Consider the following 22,859-nt stretch of genomic DNA (forward strand, 5'->3'; position numbering starts at 1 on the left):
ACCAAATAAGTGCTCAGTAATTATTAGATGAATGCTTAAGTAATATGCATGATTCCTTTAGCTTAATTGATTAATAGCTCTTCTTATGGAACATTCCACAGTGCTGATGCTCCCTGGAGCATTGTTCAGGAGACTGAGTTAAATATTAGGCAATGGTGTTTTGATTTGAACTTGATCTGTAAGCTCACCAGTTTATATTTTTGCTTTGATTGTTGACTAGCTAAATGATGATATTGAATTAAGCCAGTTTTCTCCTGCCTCTGTTTACTTGTGTCCCAACTGTATCTAGAATGTATTCTTTTTCCTTTATCCAAAATTAACCTCTGTGTTTTACAAAATAGATACCCCTCAAATATAGGTCTCTTATTCTTTTCCACTTGTTTTTAACATAGTCACCAGGATTGGCTCATAGATTCAACTTGTAGTCTAACTCGTAGATTCATTTGAGGCCAAGAAGAATTACAGTGTTGAGGTGGTTTAGGTGGCTTAGTCAGGTCTCAGGTAGAGTGTCTTTGAAAAGTCAAGATTGCCCAGGGCCAGAAACGGTAAGTGACAGAATTAGTGACACACATTTTTCATGTTTGAATTACAAGGTAAATTCCCAAGAGAAATTAACATATTCACTTTAAAAAAAGCCTTCTCACTATATAACCATAGAACATTGTTATTATATTGCCTATAATGCATACTCCATTCATATTTGTTGTTTTAATGATTATTCTGTGAATACTAAAGAAACACTAATTTGTATCCCTCTGTTTCCTAGGCAACGTTTTCCTTTATAAGAGTAAAAGATTATTAATCCCTAATATATGGCTAGATAAATCTTTCAATGGCACCCAAATGTCACCTGTTTATATATCATCAAATAGAGTCCTGAAAGTTATCATATGAGAGAAAACCACCTCCTTTATCTATATACCTTTCTTGTGCAGAATAAAAATAATTTATATATTTCTTGGGATTGTGGATGTTAGAATACTCCAAAAAATAATTTATAAAACACTGCTAACATCCAGTAGCTCAGTATGAATTCTTGTTGAACTCAATAGAAATCCACTTATCATTTTTCTAACTGATAAAATCATCCTGCTGACAGGAATAAGAGAAGATACAAGTGAAGAATTTATAGTGTCTAATTTTTAAAACAAAGTTTCCCAACAGGATGCCTCAATCTCAAAACAAAAACATAGTCTACCAAAGAATAGAGGTGTATATTGATATTTCACCATATTTCCAAAAGTGTGTACTTGGTCTCTAGAGTAGTGATTCGATTCAAGTGAAAAGTACTCAATATCAAAGTATTTACCAATGTCAACATGAAGTCAGACTTCATATGTATGGATTGTTTTTTCTCTGAATTTCTAGCTTGATTGTTGTTTTTCTAAAATTTTTAACAAAATTAATTGAACCAAGCATAAATGTATTTATAGACCTTATTTCTATATTCTCTTTGCATTTAATTGTTCTTATCTAAAAAAGGAAATAAATCATGCACAATAATCAATGAATGATTGAATAATGGGTGGTAATTATGTGTTTTTTTTTTTTTTTACCATTTCTCCTTTTTATTAAGTCTATCAATCCATCAAATCTGTCAGCTAAGCCATTAGGAACCTGATCTAAAAGCTTTCATGTCTAGATATGAAACTTCATGTGTGTGGCAGTATTTGGCAGGCAGCAGAGTGTAGTGCGGCCTGAATCAAGTGAGTTGTCAGAAGCATAAGAAATGTAATATTAATCATATCTGATAAAGCCAACTTCAAGTTTCAGCTTTGTTATTTATTACATGACTTAACTGCTTTAGTGTCAGTTTCTTCATCCATAAAATGGAGAGAAAAGTAGCTAGCTGATAGAATTGTTATTTTCTAAAGGAATGGTTGACATATTAAAAGAAAATCTATACATAGATATAATCCAATTACATCCAAATTTAAATAAATAATTTACCTTGTTTTAATTTAATGCTACTATTTTTGTATCAACTTATCACTACAGCCTCTATTTTCTCTTCTAATACGCATAAATAAGTAGAGAGTGCTACACATAAATTATTCCAGGAATGCTTGACTATCACAGTATCTTTGTTGCTTTTTAATTAATTCTCCACATATGCCACCAAAATGTTCTTTTGCATATGCAAATCAAACTACATTACCTACTTTCTCAAAATTATTCAGTGGTTCCCATTCTTTTACTCTAAAGAATAAATTATATACTCACTGAAAATCTTACCACAGTCAAATTTCTCCTCCTCTCTCATTTCAGCATAATATTCCAGCAACATTGCTTTCTGATAAACTTGTCTACCTCATATGCAACTCTCCATGAAATCCCTTCTGATAGACTAAGCAAATGTAATTTCTTCTTTTATACTCCCACTCCTTTTAAAGCAATTAATATTTGTACTGAAGCATGTATATGAATGCATGGATTGTAACTCCAAAACTCAGGGACAGGATTGTCACAGATGCAACTTATGAGGGTTGCATCAGTTCAGTTCAGTTCAGTTCAGTAGCTCAGTCGTATCCGGCTCTCTGCGACCTCATGAATCACAGCACCCCAGGCCTCCCTGTCCATCACCAACTCCCGGAGTTCACTCAAACTCATGTCCATCGAGTCGGTGATGCCATCCAGCCATCTCATTCTCTGTCGTCCCCTTCTCCTCCCGCCCCCAACCTTTCCCAGCATCAGAGTCTTTTCCAGTGAGTCAACTCATCGCATGAGGTGGCCAAAGTATTGGAGTTTCAGCTTTAGCATCAGTCCTTCCAATGAACACCCAAGATTGATCTCCTTTAGAATGGACTGGTTGGATCTCCTTGCAGTTGCATACTCTGCAGAAATAGGACCAGTTGGGTGAACTTAGTAGAACCAATCTTGTTGCCCTAATCACATCTGAGGGAGAAACAACACATTGGATATGGATGGATGAAGCACAAGCTGGAATCAAGATTGCAGGAAGAAATATCAATAACCTCAGAAATGCAGATGACATCACCCTTATAGCTGTAAGCAAAGAGGAACTAAAGAGCCTCTTGATGAAAGTGAAAGAGGAGAGTGAAAAAGCCAGCTTAAAGTTCAACATTCAGAAAATTAAGATCATGGCATCTGGTCCCATCACTTCATGCCAAATAGATGGGGAAACAGTAGAAACAGTGACAGAGTTAATTTTTTGGGGGCTCCAAAATCAGTGCAGATGGTGACTGCAGCCATGAAATTAAAGACGCTTGCTCCTTGGAGGAAAAGCTATGACCAAACTAGACAGCATATAGTCAAAGCTATGGTTTTTCCAGTATTCATGTATGGATGTGAGAGTTGATTGCCAAAAGAAAGCTGAGAGCCGAAGAATTGATGTTTTTGAACTGTGGTGTTGGAGAAGACTCTTGAGAGTCCCTTGGACAGCAAGGAGATCAAATAGTCAATCCTAAAGGAAATCAGTCCTGAATATTCATTGAAAGGACTGATATTGAAGCTGAAGCTCCAATACTTTGGTTACCTGATGCAAAGAACTGATTCACTAGAAAAAACTCTGATGCTAGGAAAGATTTAAGGCAGGAGAAGAAGGGGATGACAGGAGATGAGATGGTTGGATAGCACCACCACCTCGGTGGACATGAGTTTGAGCAAGTTCCAGAAAATCGTGATGGACAGGGAAGCTTGGTGTGCTGCTGTCCTTGGGGTCGCAAAGAGTTGGACACAACTGAACTGAACCGATAACTACTTTAAATACAGCTAATTATAAACTCCTGAACACACAGGCCTTGTCTTTCATAGTTATATATATGTTTAGTACCTACAGGCAGACAATAAATATACATTAGAGAATGAATGAATACTTTGTCTTACTTGCAGCATAAGCCATATCCCAAGCAAAGGCAATTTTTAACAAACATTTTATTTATTAGGAAAAAAGCCTGAGTTAAAATTGTCTCTTAAACCATATATGAAATGTGAAAAAAAACAAATATCTAGCTAAGTTCTATTTGAATGGACAAAATGAAGAAAATGGGAACTTTGCATGGAATAAAAAAATTTCCATATAAGCAAACAGTTGATTAAAGTATGGTAAATGGACTCAATGGCACTTTGCTCTACAGTGAGAACTATAAGACCCAGCATCTCTGAGGTTGCATTCCCAATGTGTTAATAGAATAAGGTTCCCTGTAACATGGACTTGAGATCCCAATGAGCTGGGCATATGGTTTCAAAGGAATTTTCCTCCATTTAATAAAGTTTGGATTTCCGATTTGATCAAATAGCAGATCTCTTTCAATTTTTGTTTCCTCTCCTGGTATCAAGGTCTTTGCGACTCTGTGTGTGTGTGTGTGCATGCGTGTGTGTGTGCTCACACATATGGTTCAGTTCAGTTCAGTTCAGTTCAGTCGCTCAGTTGTGACCGACTCTCCGCGACCCCATGAATCACAGCACGCCACGCCTCCCTGTCCATCACCAACTCCCGGAGTTCACTCAAACTCATGTCCACAGAGTTGGTGATGCCATCCAGCCATCTCATTCTCCGTCGTCCCCTTCTCCTCCCGCCCCCAACCTTTCCCAGCATCAGAGTCTTTTCCAGTGAGTCAACTCGTCGCATGAGGTGGCCAAAGTATTGCAGTTTCAGCTTTAGCATCAGTCCCTCCAATGAACATCCAGGATTGATCTCCTTTAGAATGGACTGGTTGGATCTCCTTGCAGTATAAGGGACTCTCAACACATATGGTTACTACCTATATTTCAGGAGGTCCCCTCTACCCTGCTCATAATGGTAGGCACGTTTCTTTCTCTAGAGTGTCCCAAATAAATACTGTCAGGATTGGGGTCTTTCCTCATGGTGATTGTTTTCTTATTGAGATTGTGGTGCCCTAGGCTTAAACTGGGTTGGAATTTACCTCTTGACATGTTGATAAGCCATGGTGCTCAGATGAACCCAGGGCCTTTGTTGGTTTATTTTACAGATATCTGTTAGGGTATGATGTCTTCCAGTCCTCTAACAGTGATAGGGATAAAACAGTCATGTCATGGAATGTCATAGGTCTTTTCTCCTATAACATTAAAGATCAGGGTGTTTTTTGGTGACAGAGACATGGGCAACAGTGATAGATATATGTGAGGCTTCTTAGGATCCAAGTTAGGATATCTGGTTTTGGGACTATGAACTTTTTTTTCACATGAATGAATACCTGATGGGCTCATATTTGGCACAGAGGATGGGTCTATCTCCCAAGAGTTACACAGAATGGAGAGCAATATTTGATATAAACAACCAGTTGTTAGAGAATGAGGGTCATTCTCCTAAGTGTATGATAATCATGGCTTATGCTGGAATAAAAGCACAAGGTATCTAAGACACAAAGCATAGGCTGAGACACACAACTCAGCTCCATTTTTAGAAAGAATCTCAATCTCATATTCCTGTCACCAGTTTTTTAAACTTGCAACTTGGGTTCATAAACCTAAAACAGAGACTTGGTAGGACTTTGTAAAAGCACCACAGCACAGCTCAAAGCCAAGTTTTACCAGCAGGCAGCAGCATGGTACCAAGTGCAGGCTAGCCAGCAGGCAGCTATGCCAAGGGCATGCTTACTAGGATCTAGTTTCCAACTTAAAGGAGAGAAGATAGCCCTAGCGACAATGGTGATCATTCCTTGACCATTCTGCTCTTGCAGCACTGTGGAGAGTGGGATCAAATATTCTTCCTGCAACTTTCTTCAGATACCAAGGCAGATCATGTCACACATGCACCAGAAGGAAATGAAAAGGCTTATTTTACACAAAATAGGGAAGGGCAAGTGCACACATTTGTCTGGAGTGCCTTGAGCTGCATGAGAGATAATGGCTTTGGTTTGCATTGTGCTTAGGAGATGGGGCTGGTGGTACATCCTCACAGGTGGATGAGGATTTGCATGATTTGATCTATCTGTGGGGTCGCAAAGAGTTGGGCACGACTGAGCGACTGAACTGAACTGAACTGAACTGAATGGTTACCATAGGAAGAAGCACCACTTTCTTACACAGGGCAAGAAGAGATAAAGGAAGTGTGAGTTCTGAAAGCTGTCAGAAGCCAAGCATCAAAATTGGAGTCAGACTCTTTAGTACATGAGTTGATCATTTAATTAAACCTTTGGTTTGCAGTAGTTTCTGATTGTTTACCAAGGATTTTCTCATTTTCTTTCTGCATCCACAAACTCAAAAAGCATCTGATAAAAGACAAAGATGTGCTTCTCTTTCAATTTCTTTCCATATTATATATAGGAATTAAATCGATTTCATAAATCTTAGTTACCTGCTCAGTGTTTTTGTTCACCACTCAATGATAAGCTCCCAGAAATAGCATTTGGTTTCTGTACCACTGGTATGTGGTGGTCATCCAAAAAGATCTGTTAAATGAGTTATGAATATAGCATCTTTTACTTACTCATTACATGGAAAAGTTGCTAATGAATTTTACTCAAAGAGAGAAGAATATGCTCTTAAAAATCAATAAAGCACAAATGCACAACAAAACGAAGCACACAGAGCTTAGTTCTTTATATCTTATGTTGTATTTGACAAGGCATTTAATATACTCAAATCTCATTTTCCTAGTCTGCAAAATGGGAAGACACTTTTTCTGAAAACCTGTGAACATTTCCCCCCTCCCCCAAGGTTTTATCTCTGGAGAGGATCCAAATGATACATTATTCCTTAAATATTAATAGAACTTTGTCATTCCTTCCCTGAATAGTCATCTTCTATTGATAAGTAATGATAACAACCTGAGGGTATTAAACTCAAAGGGTGGGTGTACAGTACATATTAAGCGGAAAATAGAATGTCACCTCACCTAAAATTGAGCTCGTTCACCTAAATGAGAAGGGCCTCTGTGCCCTCTTAAATGGTGCTTCAGAATCATCACTTATGCATGTCAACAAACATCACAGAGTAATTAGGGAGAGTAGAAATCATTATAATGTCAGCCCTTCCTATTATTGAATTGTAACCACTCGATATATAACTGCCTAAAGCAATCGCTAAATGCAATAGATCCAACTGCATCTCCTTCGGAGCCCACAGAACCATCTTGGTATAGCCTGCGGGTTTCACACAAGGCCCTTTTCTCAATTAGGATCTAATCACCTTAGAGAGCAGCTGAGAATTTCAATCATTATTTTTTTCCAGGGTCCCATCAATCTTGTCTATTGAAGTAATTTGATTTTTTTTTCTTCCTCTATAAGAATGTTAAATCTTCTTAGTGGAGAAAAAGGATAGAGGAAAATAAAGTGGAAGAAACTCATTTTTATGGGATATTTAAATGGAACTCGTAAAGAATTGTTGTTTTGAACCACTCCATTATACCTGTATCTTAATACCTTGGGAACGGGAAGGAATCCCTATGGGGGCCATGCTTCTCAATGCTTAGCGCAGCAATTCGGGCAAAATTTGCCATTAAGGTTTGGAGGTAACACATGCTGTGTGAGAGCTAAGGATTTAGAGACACGTGGATCTGGTTTGAAATGCCAGCTCCACCACTTGTGAACCACATAACCTATATTTATTTATCATCCTTGAAACTCAGTTTTATTATTACTTAAAAGGGAAAGTAGTAGTAGCTACTTCAGATAAAGACTTAAAATTAAGTGCAGGCAATGATCTTAAGTACTTAGAAGAATTGCTTGCATATAATAATATTTTAAAACAGTAACTGTCATTTTTATTTCTTATTATCTATTACACCTACATACCTGTCTTCAGTCCCTCATTAGATCAAATGAAATAAGATGGATTTTCTGAAGAGTATCATCACAGGGAATTACTCGTTCATTTTTTGAAATCATAAGAGTTTAGTGATATCTACAAAGGAAGTCCAAGGTGAAGTGAAACATTGTTTGTCTTTGCTTTTAATCTTTAAAAAGTTGGGGAATTTAGCTGATTATTAAATGCCTTTATTGTACTTAATAATTTTAGTTGATTGTTAAATACATTTCTTGGCATATAATGACTAGTCATTCACTATTATTGAATCAAAACATCCTCTCTATTTAAAAAATTAATTAATTGAGATATCTGTAGGAAAATAATATGAATTAATGTTTTAAAATAAACCATCAACACTGTATCTTTTAATCTCAAATTCAGGCTACAAGTACTCTTAGACAATTATTTTTGTTTCTTTCATTACACTCTGATTAGACATCTATTTGTGTTGCCTCAAAATTATGTGTTTTAGATCTTCCTTACTTCTTCACTATCTTGCTAGGGTAGGAACCACATACTTCAATTTGTATCAGATAAGACCTCAAACAGAAGCTGCAGCAGATGCTAATCACCCTTTACTGAATGAAGAAACAAGCATCGGGTGAGTGGGCACCCTCTGCTCTCAGGTCAGAGTCGAACTTTACCCGTGTATGCAGATGATCCTGGATCTTCCTTGTTTTAAAGAGAAAAGCATTTCACAAGATTTTCTGACTTTGTGTTTAATTGTATTTTTTATCTAGAAATGTTTTTCTTCTCTAGTTGTAATTGTGCATACTTTCTGGACAATTTCTTGAACTTTGGCCTTAGTATAGGACCGCAGAGCCCATCCTTGGTGGTATAATAGCTCACATGTATTGAGGAGTATTAACAATACTCCTTTTACCCGCCAATCAAATAGTCATATCACCCATTTTTCTCAACACCTTTTTTTCTCATCTCTTCAAGCTATAATAGTAATAGAAATAGTAGTAACTATTATAGTCTTGCTGTTGTTGTTTTAGTTGCTAAGTCATGTCCAACTCTTTAATGACCCCATGGACTGTAACCCTCCAGGCTCCTCTGTCCATGGGGTTCTCCAGGCAAGAATGCCAGGGTAAGTAGGTTGGCATTTCCTTCTCCTGGAGATCGTCCCTACCCAGGGATTGAACCCGTGTTTCCTACATTGGCAGGTGGATTCTTTACCATTGAGCCAACAAGGAATAGTATATGCTAGTCAATCTTCAAGAACTTTGCAGGTATCAAATAATTTTAATCTTCCCAACACTCCTATGAGAAGTGTTGTCACTATCAATGTTTGACATATGAGAAAAATGTGGCAGAGAACATTTAATAATTTGCAAAATTCACATAGCTAATAGGTAGCAAGCCAGAATGTAAACCAGGATGTATGCTCGTCTCCATTGAGCCTCAAAATTGTTTTCCCCAGAGTTAAAACTTCTCTCTCCAGCTCATTACGTTTTGGGGTTCACTTGTGTGGCATGGGTGCTGTCTATAAGAACACCAAGTGACACATGATATCCTGTATTTTGTGAAGGATAGGGTAAAAAAGGTATGAGACCTTCTACTTTTGGCCAAAAAAAAGTTACCATTAGAATTGTACTCCTTTGATACAACCAAAATACTGGCCTAAATATGTGAAACAACTGTTTTTCAACATTAGACCACAGGCAATGATGTATAAGAAAGTGGTAAAAAATGAGGTTAATCTATGATTGATTTACCTTAATACCCCAAAGTAGTTTCTGACTGCTACAGAGAGAGGTGGGGAAGGTGCAAGATCCTTAACAGGGCTTCACAGTCTACCTGAATTGAGAACATTGAAATCAGAGTGACAAAAAGGCAGGCTGACTTGAACACATAGTGTATCCAACATAAGAGAAGGTAGAAAGAGAACTGGAGATTTGCAGAGAAGATATGTGATGCTCTAGTCTCTGACTGTATACTTATTTGGACATTCATGAGATAAAACTGGGCTTTCCTGATAGCTCAGTTGGTAAAGAATCTTTCTGCAATGCAGGAGATCCCAGTTAGATTCCTGAGTTGGGAAGATCCCCTGAAGAAGGGGTAGGCTACCCACTCCACTATTCTTGGGCTTCCCTTGTGGCATAGCTGGTAAAGAATCCGCCTGCAATGCAGGAGACCTGGGTTCAATCCCTGGGTTGGGAAGACCCCCTGGAGAACAGAAAGGCTACCCACTCCAGTATTCTGGCCTGGAGAATTCCATGAACTGTAGTGTAGTTTTATAAAGATAAAACTACACAAAGCTGGTGGGGGGAAAAACAGTAGAAAACAGTAGTTGAACAATTTCTAGCACTTACTCTGATATAAAAACAATTTATGTTCCCTCTAGAATAGGGAGAAGTGACTCAGGAAAGCACCACATGTCTTGGTAGGTAGGAGGTCTACTTTTAGAGAAAAGGATATTTTGTGCTCACTATATCACATATACTTATATAGAAACATTCCAGTTGAGTAATCCAAAGTCCTTTCAGTGTCTCTCTGTTGGGAAAAGAAGGGAATTTACTCACCTGGTTTTGGAAGTTTACTAATACATGTAATGCTTGAGCTAAGAATTTAATCTCATAGAATCCTCACATAAAAAGAGAGGACCTAACAGATTTCCTTTCAGTACTTTAGAGCCCACTGGGCAAGGAGAATAACCATTGGTGTTAGATAATTTATTATTGTATTCTGCACTTTGGAACATTTAAATCAGAGATTAAGAAGAGACTCTAATGGTGAATAAATAATGGGTAGAATGGGAAAATGGAAATAAAGTTGTTGCTGCGTTTTGCTATTAGAAAATAGAACTTTTGAGTGGCTCTTAATAAGTATACTCTGTTTACAGCATGTGTGCACAAACTCGTTTCAGCTACAAAAGAGTCTGATATTCTAGGCCTTCTTGGTGATGAAGCAGACAGTTGTAATAAAAGAACTAGATATAATATACAAGCATTTTGTTACTTTTCTATATATCTTTGGATCCAGCATTGTTTGATTTTTCTGACAGAGTGAGAAACAACATGTAGATAACTAGTAAAGACAATTAATCTTTTGATTTAGATTTAAAAATTTTTAGGATATAGCCAGCTGATTCAGTGCAAATGTGGAAAGTATTAAACTTATGATCACTATCTCAGAGGGAATGAGGATCAATACTGGGCTGTGATTTATCAAAAGATCAGTTGACATCCTATTCTGATAGTTATCACTAGCTAGGTCAGGTTAATCATGAATCCTTTACCAACTACATTAATTTCCAATTATTGATTAATAAATCATCACAAACTTAGCAGCTTAAAACAGTCCACATTTATTATTTCACAGCTTCTTTAGGTGGGGAGTTGGGAGTCTAGTGACAGAGTAGCTGAGACTTTTAGAAAACTACAGTCAATATGTGATCAGGCTGCATTCCTATCTGAAATGAGTGAGGAAGAACCCCCTACTAGCTCACAAAGACTATTGAGAGAAGTAACTTTATATAGCTATAAATATATATAGCTATATATGCAGATGACACCACCCTTATGGCAGAAAGTGAAGAGGAACTCAAAAGCCTCTTGATGAAAGTGAAAGAGGAGATTGAAAATGTTGGCTTGAAGCTCAACATTCAGAAAACGAAGATCATGGCATCTGGTCCCATCACTTCATGGGAAATAGATGGGGAAACAGTGGAAACAGTGTCAGACTTTATGTTTTTGGGCTCCAAAATCACTGCAGATGCTGATTGCAGCCAGGAAATTAAAAGACGCTTACTCCTTGGAAGGAAAGTTATGACCAACCTAGACAGCATATTAAAAAGCAGAGACATTACTTTGCCAACCAAGGTCCGTCTAGTCAAGGCTATAGTTTTTCCCGTAGTCATGTATAGATGTGAGAGTTGGACTGTGAAGAAAGCTGATGGTCGAATAATTGATGCTTTTGAACTGTGGTGCTGGAGAAGACTCTTGAGAGTCCCTTGGACTGCAAGGAGATCCAACCAGTCCATTCTAGAGGAGATCAATCCTGGGTGTTCATTGGAAGGACTGATGCTAAAGCTGAAACTCCAATACTTTGGCCACCTCATACGACGAGTTGACTCACTGGAAAAGAGTCTGATGCTAGGAGGGATTGGGGGTGGGAGGAGACAGGGACGACATAGAATGAGATGGCTGGATAGCATCACCGACTCGATGGACATGAGTTTGAGTGAACTCCAGGAGTTGGTGACGGACAGGGAGGCCAGGCGTGCTGTGATTCATGGGGTTGCAAAGAGTCGGACACGACTGAGCGACTGAACTGAACTGAATTGGACTGATATACCACTTGAGCTGGCTTTTTGCTAGCTGTCTGTTGGAGGCTGTGCTCAGCGCCTAGAAGTTGCTCACAATTCATAGAGACCACCCACAGTTCCTTGGCATTTGGCTTTTCCAACATGGCTCCTTACTACATCAGGCCTACAAATAGTCTTTTTTTTATTGGAGGCTAATTATTTTACAATATTATATTGGTTGGTTTTGCCATACATTGACATGAATCCGCCCCTGGTGCACATGAGTTCCCCCTCTTGAACCCCCCTCCCACCTCCCTCCTCCCTTTATCCTCCCTCTGGGTCATCCCCACACACCAGCCCTGAGCATCCTATAACATGCATCGACCCTGAACTGGTGATTCGTTTCACATATGACAACATACATGTTTCAGTGTCATTCTCCCAAATCATCCCACCCTCACCCTCTCCCACAGAGTCCCAAAGACTGTTCTATACATCTGTGTCTCTTTTGCTGTCTCGTATACAGGGTTATCATTTGCATCTTTCTAAATTCCATATATATAATAGCCTTTTGAAAGAGTTTGTGAGCAAGACACAGCCTTTAAGATAGTAAAGCAGTCGTAGAAATCAGCATCTCATCACCTTTGCCATGTTCTATTGGCTAGGAAGGAATGACAAGTCCCACTCATGCTCAGGGAGAAAAGGTTACACATGAATGTGTAAACTAGAAAGCAAAGATTAAAAGCAGCTGCCCTGGAGTCAGTCTGCCACACCAGCTAATGCAATAGTGTTGTCATGGTGAGATAAGACCCATGTGACCTGAATGTATCTCCTTTTGAATTTCACCTGTCCCCTAATTTTCTTTACTTTTGCTAATAAATTTAAATGCCTAAACTGTTCTGATGAATATCATCAAAGTTAGAAAAATCCAGAAAGACTAAAATGAGCTCTGGCATAAAAATGTTTTGTATTTGGGTTGCATTTTACACTTTTTACGGCATATATATATATATTTTTGCCCTTTTTTCACAAGGAAAATGGTTTCATAAAAAATCTGTAGCTAAAATATAGTCCTGTCCATTCCTTCCTGTCCATCTTTAATAGAATGTTCCTTCCAATGAATTTCATTAACTGAAAATATTAAATAAGTTCTCTCCCCTTCTGTTTATTACTCAGCAATTATGAAACTGGATATTTGCTTTCAAAATTGATTGAGAATTCCACATGAATATAGAAGCAAGGTTACTTTTAAAATAAATATTTGAAAATAGTAATAAAAATGCAAGATATTATTTCTCCAAATGAGGCTTATTTTTCACTTTTGAACAGAGAGAATACAGCATTGATATGATTGAACTGTCCTCTGAAACTGTGATTAAAAAGCAATATATCTTATGCATACTCTATTTTATAATTTCTGTACTTCCTTATTCTAAAATAAGACTCCTAATATTTTGAAATAAAATTCTATCAAACAGATCAAAAGTGTACTCTTTCCAATGTAAATTTCCACTTTAATGGAAGTTTGGATATAACTTTCTTTGTTTCTGTTGTAGTTTCCTCTAGGCACTGAAGAAAGACCAATAATTTGCATTTCATTCCTCTTTACCAAAGGAATACAATGTGCATACTTCCTAGTCTGAAAACATTTAAAAATATTGGATATATTAATACTGAGTCCTGCAAGAAAAAAACAAAAACATTTTTTCCCTTAACATTAACTGCAGTGGGCTAAATCTAACTTTTCTGCCATACTAGGCATTCATGTATATTTGGTATATCAATTTTCAGATATCAAAAATATGAAAAGTAAAATAGAAAAAAAATATACTTTGAGTGAGAACTTGCAAAAGAGAAGGCATCAAAAGCATGCAAGTTAACAATTCTCTGATTCTGGTTTTTTGTTTTTTTTTTTTTGAGGAGAGGCAGTCACACAGCCTGTGGGATCTTAGTTCCCAGTTTTAGGGTTTGAAACTGTGCCCCCTGCAGCAGACGAGTGAAGTCCTAACCACTGGACTGCCAGGGAATTCCCCAATCCTCTTTGCTTCTACAATTCATTTACTTTTCACTAGAGTGTTTTGCAATGAGTGGGTTCATTTATTGCCTTGCTTTGTAAGTAGGGGAAATATTGGCAGGTAGAATACCAAAGAATTTTATTGTATCTTGCAGACTAGAAACATTTTGGTAAAATATTATGACTGTGTACAGTAAATGCATGACTTATTCCTGAAGCAGTAAAATGAGAGTCAAAATGTCAACTTTTATGAATGACAATTGTTTGAATCTGGGGTGAAGTGTTCTCGTCACTTCAGTTGCACTTGGTTGCTCTGTGTTAAGAAATGCTGAAGGAATCCAGCAGTATGACTAAGAAAATTGTCAAAATGAGTGTCTTTAGAGGAAGTGAAAATTATTATTTAGGTTGATACAATAGTATTAAGATCAGAAAAATTAGGGACAAAGCAAAGAAAGAGTTAACTGCAAAAGGTACTACATGAGGGATATAGAAAGGAAGATGTTTTCCTGGCTACATATAACTAAAGGCTCCATAACTGATAGACACTTGAAAAAGTGATGATTGGACATTTTCTAATAATGACATAATTCTAATCCATCATGGCTGGCCATTCATCAGAGCTTTGTTTGTGATGCTTTGATTGATGGAATGGAAGAAAGAAATTATTCTCTATTTTAGCTAGAGAGCAAAGAGACAGATTCACTTTAAAAACTGCACTCTGCTTTCAAGATAAAAATAAATATCTCTTAATCAAATGGACACTATCAAATAAATGGCTAATTTGTAACAGATCCTTGTCTTGTGGTAGCAATTAATACTGCCATTAAAACAGGTGTGCGTAACACCACCATTAGATGACAAGAGTTAGCCTTTTATGTTGAGTCACTCTTCACTGATGGGCCTAGGCACTGAGGAGAGTTTCAAGAGTGATCCCAGTGTGCCTGGGTGGGTCGTTGGAGGTCCGAGGACATATTTGTAACACTGGGAGCCAGAGAAGCTCCTTCAAAAAGTCTTTTGAATTAAGTTATTGCCAGGAACTAAGGTGGGGAGATAAGAGGGTTAGAAGAAGCAGGTAAGTCAAGGGAAAGGTTGTCTGGGCTAATTCTGGGTGTCGGGATATGAAGTAGATGAGGAAGAATAGTTACATGCAGCATAATTTCATCCCAAGTTAGCAGGATGAAATGGATAATGTATACTTATTCATGGACTCGCTATTGTGACTTGGCAGAAAGCAACACACAAACATATTCCAGAGAAAGGCTAACTCCATGGAGCAGCTATTAATATATCCACAAAAAGAAAATACGAAACTATTACTCATATGTGTAGTCATTCTTGCTGAACAATTTTAGAGTAAATGGGCACTGTAACCAAAATTGATATGTAAGAACTGTGATTCATAGAATCATACATTTTTTGACTTCATTTTATTAGAATTGTATATCTTACTGGATACAAAGTGAGAAATTCATTTAAAAATAAGAAATAATATTTTAAAAGGTTATTAAAGTAGAATACTTAATTGAGTTAACCAAATCAAATAAAGATGATATTCCAAAATGAAGAGCAAGAACAAAATGCAAAAATTTTATGGAAATAATTGAAAATCAATTACATGATCCTTTACCAAAATTGGTATTATAAAGTGTCAGATTATTGGAGATTGAGAAAGAACTACTTTGGACAGCCTCCCCCATTGGCCCCTCCTTTAATCCAAGTATATAGAGGTAGAACATGACATGTGCCCTGTGCATTGGAGGACCAGGAACAGAGGATACCAGGATCAGTGTCTGCATCCATCTGAGATACCTAAATGGGTGAAGTTGGTGAGGATGGTCTTACATTACCTGAGCATGTGAGGGCTAAAGACAAATCACTTAAGTGTCACTTAAACATGGTGTGGACAATGGTGAGATCAAACTTGAGTAAAATTATTTCAGGTCCTGACCAAGTGGGTTGCCTAGAGGAACAAACAAACTCCACATAGAAAAGTTGGACATGAATTGCTGGACTCTGATGGGCTGAGGAAGAAGGAAGGGATAAGGTGAATACATGGTCTAAATCAAGAATACCACAGGTGAGAGGTCAGTAGCAACTGGGGCAACATCAAGCAATGTGACACATGAGAAAAAGTCAGGACTAAAGAATATAGAGAGAAGGCAATGGCGATCCACTCCAGTACTCTTGCCTAGAAAATCCCATGGACAAAGGAGCCTGGTAGGCTGCAGTCCATGGGGTCGCGAAGAGTCAGACACGACTGAGTGACTTCACTTTCACTTTTCACTTTCATGCGTTGAAGAAGGAAATGGCAATCCACTCCAGTGTTCTTGCCTGGAGAATCCCAGGGATGGCAGAGCCTGGTGGGCTGCTGCCTATGGGGTCGCACAGAGTCGGACACGACTGAAGCGACTTAGCAGCAGCAGCAGCAGAGAATATAGAACCAGCTATGAGAGTAATGGGTACAAATGTCCCCTTCTCAAATTAACACCTCTCCCTCCTTATGCTTCAAATTCAGAGGATTTAGAGACTTAGTTAGCAGTATAGTGGAGTAACAGAAGGAGAAACAAGTAAGCTGACTATACTTTCTTATTTGGCTTATTATTTTTCTATTTTATGTAGGTCCTAGCAGGGAGCAACGGAGAAGGCAATGGCAAGCCACTCCAGTACTATTGCCTAGAAAATCCCATGGATGGAGGAGCCTGGTAGGCTGCAGTCCGTGGGGTCGCTAGGGGTCGGACACGACTGAGCGACTTCACTTTCACTTTTCACTTTCCACTTTCACACATTGGAGAAGGAAATGGCAACCCACTCCAGTGTTCTTGCCTGGAGAATCCCAGGGACGGGGGAGCCTGGTGGGCTTCCGTCTATGGGGTCACACAGAGTCGGACACGACTGAAGTGACTTAGCAGCAGCAGGGAGCAAAGTAGCTATAATTTTGAAGAATTTTTAGGTTATTTGTTTATGATAAGAAGTGAATCAAATCTATACATTACTGCTTTGTATTGTCTAAATTTTCAGCACTAAGTAATTTTACCAAGGACAAGGAAAAGAGAGATTTTACAAGCACAGGTAAAAGACCAGGAAAAAAAAAATTGTTCCTTTTGGACTGGATTCCATTAGTCCTGCTTGTTCAGTGTTTTGATTCTATTTTATGTTGGCTCCATTCAGGATTTTTTTGAAAAAAAATCTGTGAGCATTATTTCCTAGGCAGGCTTGTGTGCATCAAAAATCCTTAGACATAAAAATGACTCCTACCAGGGACTCCTACTCATTATAGGAAACTGGAATGCAAAAGTAGGAAGTCAAGAAACATCTGGAGTAACAGGCAAATTTGGCCTTGGAGTACAGAATGAAGCAAGGCAAAGGCTAATAGAATTTTGCCAAGAGAACACACTCGTTATAGCAAAACCCTCTTCCAACAACACAAGAGAAGACTTTACACATGGAAATCACCAGATGGACAACACTGAAATCAGATTGATTATATTCTCTGCAGCCAAAGATGGAGAAGCTCTGTACAGTCACAAAAGCAAGACCGGAAGCTGACTGTGGCTCAGCTCATGAACTCCTTATTGCCAAATTCAGACTTAAATTGAAGAAAGTATGGAAAACCTTTAGAGCATTCAGGTATGACCTAAATCAAATCCCTTACAATTATACAGTGGAAGTGAGAAATAGATTTAAGGAACTAGATCTATAGACAGAGTACCGGATGAACTATGGACGGAGGTCATGACATTGTACAGGAGACGGGGAGCAAGACCATCCCCAAGAAAAAGAAATGCAAAAAAGCAAAATGGCTGTCTTAGGAGGCCTTACAAAGAGCTGTGAAAAGAAGAGAAGTGAAAAGCAAAGAAATAAAGGAAAGATATACCCATTTGAATGCAGAGTTCCAAAGAATAGCAAGGAGAGAAGAGAAAGCCTTCCTCAGTGATCAGTGCAAAGAAATAGAGGAAAACAATAGAATGGGAAAGGCTAGAGATCTCTTCAAGAAAATTAAAGATACCAAGGGAGCATTTCATGGAAAGATGGGCTCAATAAAGGACAGAAATGGTATGGACCTAACAGAAGCAGAAAATATTAAGAGGTGGCAAGAATACACAGAAGAACTATACAAAAAAGATCTTCATGACCCAGATGATCACAATGATATGATCACTCACCTCTAGCTTGACATCTTGAAATGTGAAGTCAAGTGGGCCTTAGGAAGTGTAACTACGAACAAAGCTAGTGGAGGTGATGGAATTCCAGTTGAGCTATTTCAAATCCTAAAAGATGATGTTGTGATAGCACTGCACTCAATATGCCAGCAAATTTGGAAAACTCAGCAGTGGCCACAGGACTGGAAAAGGTCAGTCTTCATTCCAATCCCAAAGAAAGGCAATGCCAATGAATGCTCAAACTACCACACAATTGCACTCATCTCACACGCTAGTAAAGTGGTGCTCAGATTCTGCAAGCCAGGTTTCAGCATACATGAATCGTGAACTTCCAGACGTTCAATCTGCTTCTAGAAAAGGCAGAGGATCCAGAGATCAAATTGCCAACATCTGTTGGATAATTGAAAAAGCGAGAGAGTTCCAGAAAAACATCTATTTCTGCTTTATTGACTATGCCAAAGCCTTTGACTGTGTGGATCACAATAAACTGGGGAAATTCTGAAAGAGATAGGAATACCAGACCACCTGACCTGCCTCTTGAGAAACCTGTATGCAGGTCAGGAAGCAACAGTTAGAACTGGACATGGAACAACAGTCTGGTTCCAAATATGGAAAGAAGTGTTTCAAGGCTGTATATTGTCAGCCTACTTATTTAACTTATATGCAGAGTACATTATGAGAAATGCTGGGCTGGAGGAAGCACAAGCTGGAATCAAGATTGCCGGGAGAAATATCAATAACCTTAGATATGCAGATGATACCACCCTTATGGCAGAAAGTGAAGAACTAAAGACTCTTTTGATGAAAGTGAAAGAGGAGAGTGAAAAAGTTGGCTTAAAGCTCAACATTCAGATAACTAAGATCATGGCATCTGGTCCCATCACTTCTTGGCAAATAGATGGGGAAACAATGGAAACAGTGGCTGACTTTATTTTTTGAACTCCAAATTCAACTGCAGATGGTGACTGCAGCCATGAAATTAAAAGACGCTTACTCCGTGGAAGGAAAGTTATGACCAACCTAGATAGTATATTAAAAAGCAGAGACATTACTTTGCCAACAAAGGTCCATTTAGTCAAGGCTATGTTTTTTCCAGTAGTCATGTATGGATGTGAGAGCTGGACTATAGAGAAATCTGAGTGCCAAAAAATTGATGCTTTTGAACTGTGTTTTTGGAGAAGTCTCTTGAGAGTCCCTTGAATTGAAACAAGATCCAATCAGTCATTCCTAAAGGAGATCAGTCCTGAGTGTTCATTGGAGGGATTGATGTTGAAGCTGAAACTCCAATTCTTTGGCCACCTGATGCAAAGAGCTGACTCATTTGAAAATATCCTGATGCTGGGAAACATTGAAGACATGAGGAGAAGGGATGACAGAGGATGAGAAAGTTGGATGTCATCACTGACTCAATGGACATGAGTTTGAGTAAATTCCAGGATTTGGTCAAGGACACAGAGCCCTGTTGTGCTGTGGTGCATGGGTTGGCAGAGTCGGATACGACTGAGCGACTGCGCTGAACTGAACTGAACAAGGTGGTGCAGTTGGTAAATAACCTGTCTGCCAATACAGGAGGCATGAGAAGTGGATTCGTTCTCTGGGTTGGAAAGGTCCCCTCATTTTGCTGCTGCTGCTGCTGCTAAGTCGCTTCAGTCGTGTCCGACTCTGTGCGACCCCATAGATGGAAGCCCACCAGGCTCCCCGTCCCTGGGATTCTCCAGGCAAGAACACTGGAGTGGGTTGCCATTTCCTTCTCCAATGCATGAAAGTGAAAGTGAAGGCGCTGAGTCGTGTCTGACTCTTCGCAACCCCATGGACTGCAGCCTACCAGGCTCCTCCGTCCATGGGATTTTCCAGGCAAGAGTACTGGAGTGGGGTGCCATTGCCTTCTCCACCCCTCATTTTGGAGCACCCCAAAAGTAATGTCTTTTACCGTTTTGATTGTTTTCCCTTCAACTTGCCATACAAAGATCTTGTATGAGGCAACAAAGATCCCATGTGGCACAAGTAAGACCCAACACAGTGAAAAATTAAAAAAAAAAAAGAAAATGAGACTCTGACCTTCCTGTGCCTTATCCAAACCCTTCCATGGACAGCAAGCTTTATATTGACCAGCCCCTAACTACTTCTCTAACTTCATCTGTTTTTCTCCCTTTTGCTCTCTTTGGCTAAGAATACTGGTATCCTTTCTATTCCTTACACTGAACAACTTTTCCCTAGCTACTAACCTGACTACAGTCTTAATTGCCTTCAGGTCTCTGCTAAAACATCATTTTGGCAGAGATAAAACTTGGACCACTTTATATAAAGCTCCTTATTCTCTTATTCTGATACCTTATTTGTTTGTTTTATTATCTGTGCCCTCACTTTAGTATAGACTCCAGGAGGACAAGCATATAATTATGTTCACAGCTGTTTTCCAAATTCTTGGAAGATTATGTCTCCATTAGTGAAAATCTGTTGAATAAAAGATTTTTCTCAATGCATAAGTAACATGCATTGATTTTATAGTATGAGTACCTAGATAATCACCAGTAGATAAAAGCAGTAATATAATTTTAACTAACCCGAGATAGAGTTTAAGGAATTTGGAAGAGGTTACATGTTAAAAACATAGAACCAAGTCCAGAGACCCTTCTTCATAATAAATTCTTTTTCTATTTTTCTTGCATCTTGTAAGGGAGAATCAGCCGAACATACTTCCAAAACATAAAACAGCAAAGCCTCTGACACCTGACAAAAGGGCAGAGTAACAAGCTGCCTTATTTATAAGAAGTTATGTTCGGAGAAAAAGAAACTCCATATGGTAGAGACTAACAGTTGAGTGTGATGTAACAAAGCTTGGAGGGTATGACACAGCTCAGTCAGAACTCAGCTTTCAAAGCCCTTCTAAAATGCCATGAAAATTTTATGCATTGTTAAAACTGCCAGCTCCTTCCCAGAGATGCCACTTCTGTGACGGGTGAAACAGTTTTCTCTGCTGATCAGTAAAGATTCTTCTATCCTTTAGTTCTCTGGGAGTATGAATGCCAGATATTGAGTGTGGAATGTTAAAAACAATAACTAGCTATTCATGTTATTCAAATGTAATTTGTTTATAGGAAAAATCTGACTTCTCTGAAGTGGTGTATTCAGATTTCAAATTAAATACTTATAATAAGAAATATGTTATCTTGTGATGTCTGCAATTATAGATTACCTCTCAATTCCTTTTTGTGTCTTTCACTCAATGTGTTCAGTATGATCGGTGATAGCCTATAGTACTTGAATACAAAGAAGTTGTTTAAGTACATTTCACTTCCAGATCCCCTTCTGGCTCTGCTCTCTGCCTCTCACCCTGAATCACCATTCTTCCCTAGAATCTAATTTACAAAGGAATACAGGAGAGTACACAGGATCAGATTTCTTCTGCATGTTTTTCTGCCCTTAATTCACTATTTTTTCTCCTGTTTCTTGTTTGTTTTGGAACCTCATAAGATGGAAATAAAAACCACTTCTCTATTAAAGAACATATTCTGATTAAAGAAAATTCAACCTGATGGAAAAGGACAATATAAAGAAGAGAGGTGGAAAAGTAGGCAGGAGCAATGCATAATGGGAGGGGACATAAGATGAAAGTGACAGGAAATGGGAGAGCAAAATATGCAGATGAGGAAGAAATGAGGCTTGCAATTGACCTTGCCAGGGAGTACCTGCCCAGGAGGGCTTCTGTCTGACTAACCTCTGTCATTTTCTCCAAGTATCCAGGGACCCTTATGTCTTCATGAGACCCAGTACCCAGGGTTTTTATCAACACAGATTTTTAAGAAGGTCAAACATCATTAGAAGCATAAAAAGGGAGGGAAATGGGATAGAATATTTCCTTATTTGCAGGGGAAGTTGTGTCAGGTAACGCTTAAGTTTTTCTTTTTGCACTTCAACACATGAAATTTTGATTATCACTTTTATCCTGAATTATTTTTATCTTAAAATTATTTTATTCTCTTTTCTTCTGTTTTCTTTTTTTAACTCAAGCTGTTGGGGCATGTGGATCATTAATGCCTTTGTCTGTTTTAGGCTGACTCCTGTGAGGCATCCACTAACCTAAACTTCTGGCCTCCTCTGCTTGACTTGACCTTGGATTTAGGTTCAGCACAATCATATTCCAGTGCAAACTATTTCAATGCAGTCGGTGAGCTGATGTTTGATCCAGTCTGGCTCAAAGATAAAGCTGAGGATGCCCACTCTGTATTTTGTTGGGGCCTAATTATAGAGAAGAGATAAAATGCTGAACAAGATAGACGTGACTTCTGTCATCACATACTTTTACATCTCATGCAGGAGACAGACATGTAAGAAGTTGTTAAAGTGAGATGCACTGGTAAAAGAGAAATGCAAAATATAGTTATATGAAGACTGGAAATCTCTGAAGAAGTGACATTTAAGTTGAGACCTGAAAGTTAATGAGTTAGCAAGTAAAGGACAGAGTGGGAGGAAAATTCTAGGCAAAAGCAGGCAAAACTCTTTGATAGGAAAGCTCATAAGATCTTAAGGAACTGAGGAAACGTTGCTGGAGCAACAGATATGAGAGGGAACGTGGCTTCTAATTGAGGTGGGAGATGTAGGTAAGTGTCAGAATACTCAGGTCTTGGAAAGTATGAAAAAGATTTTGGATATTACCCTAACGGCAGTGAAAATTCAGTGAAGTTATTAAGCAGATAAGTGA

This window comes from Moschus berezovskii, chromosome 5, assembly GCF_049115385.1.
Source record: "Moschus berezovskii isolate FMDL1 chromosome 5, NW_MosBer_1.0, whole genome shotgun sequence".
Lineage (NCBI taxonomy): Eukaryota > Metazoa > Chordata > Mammalia > Artiodactyla > Moschidae > Moschus > Moschus berezovskii.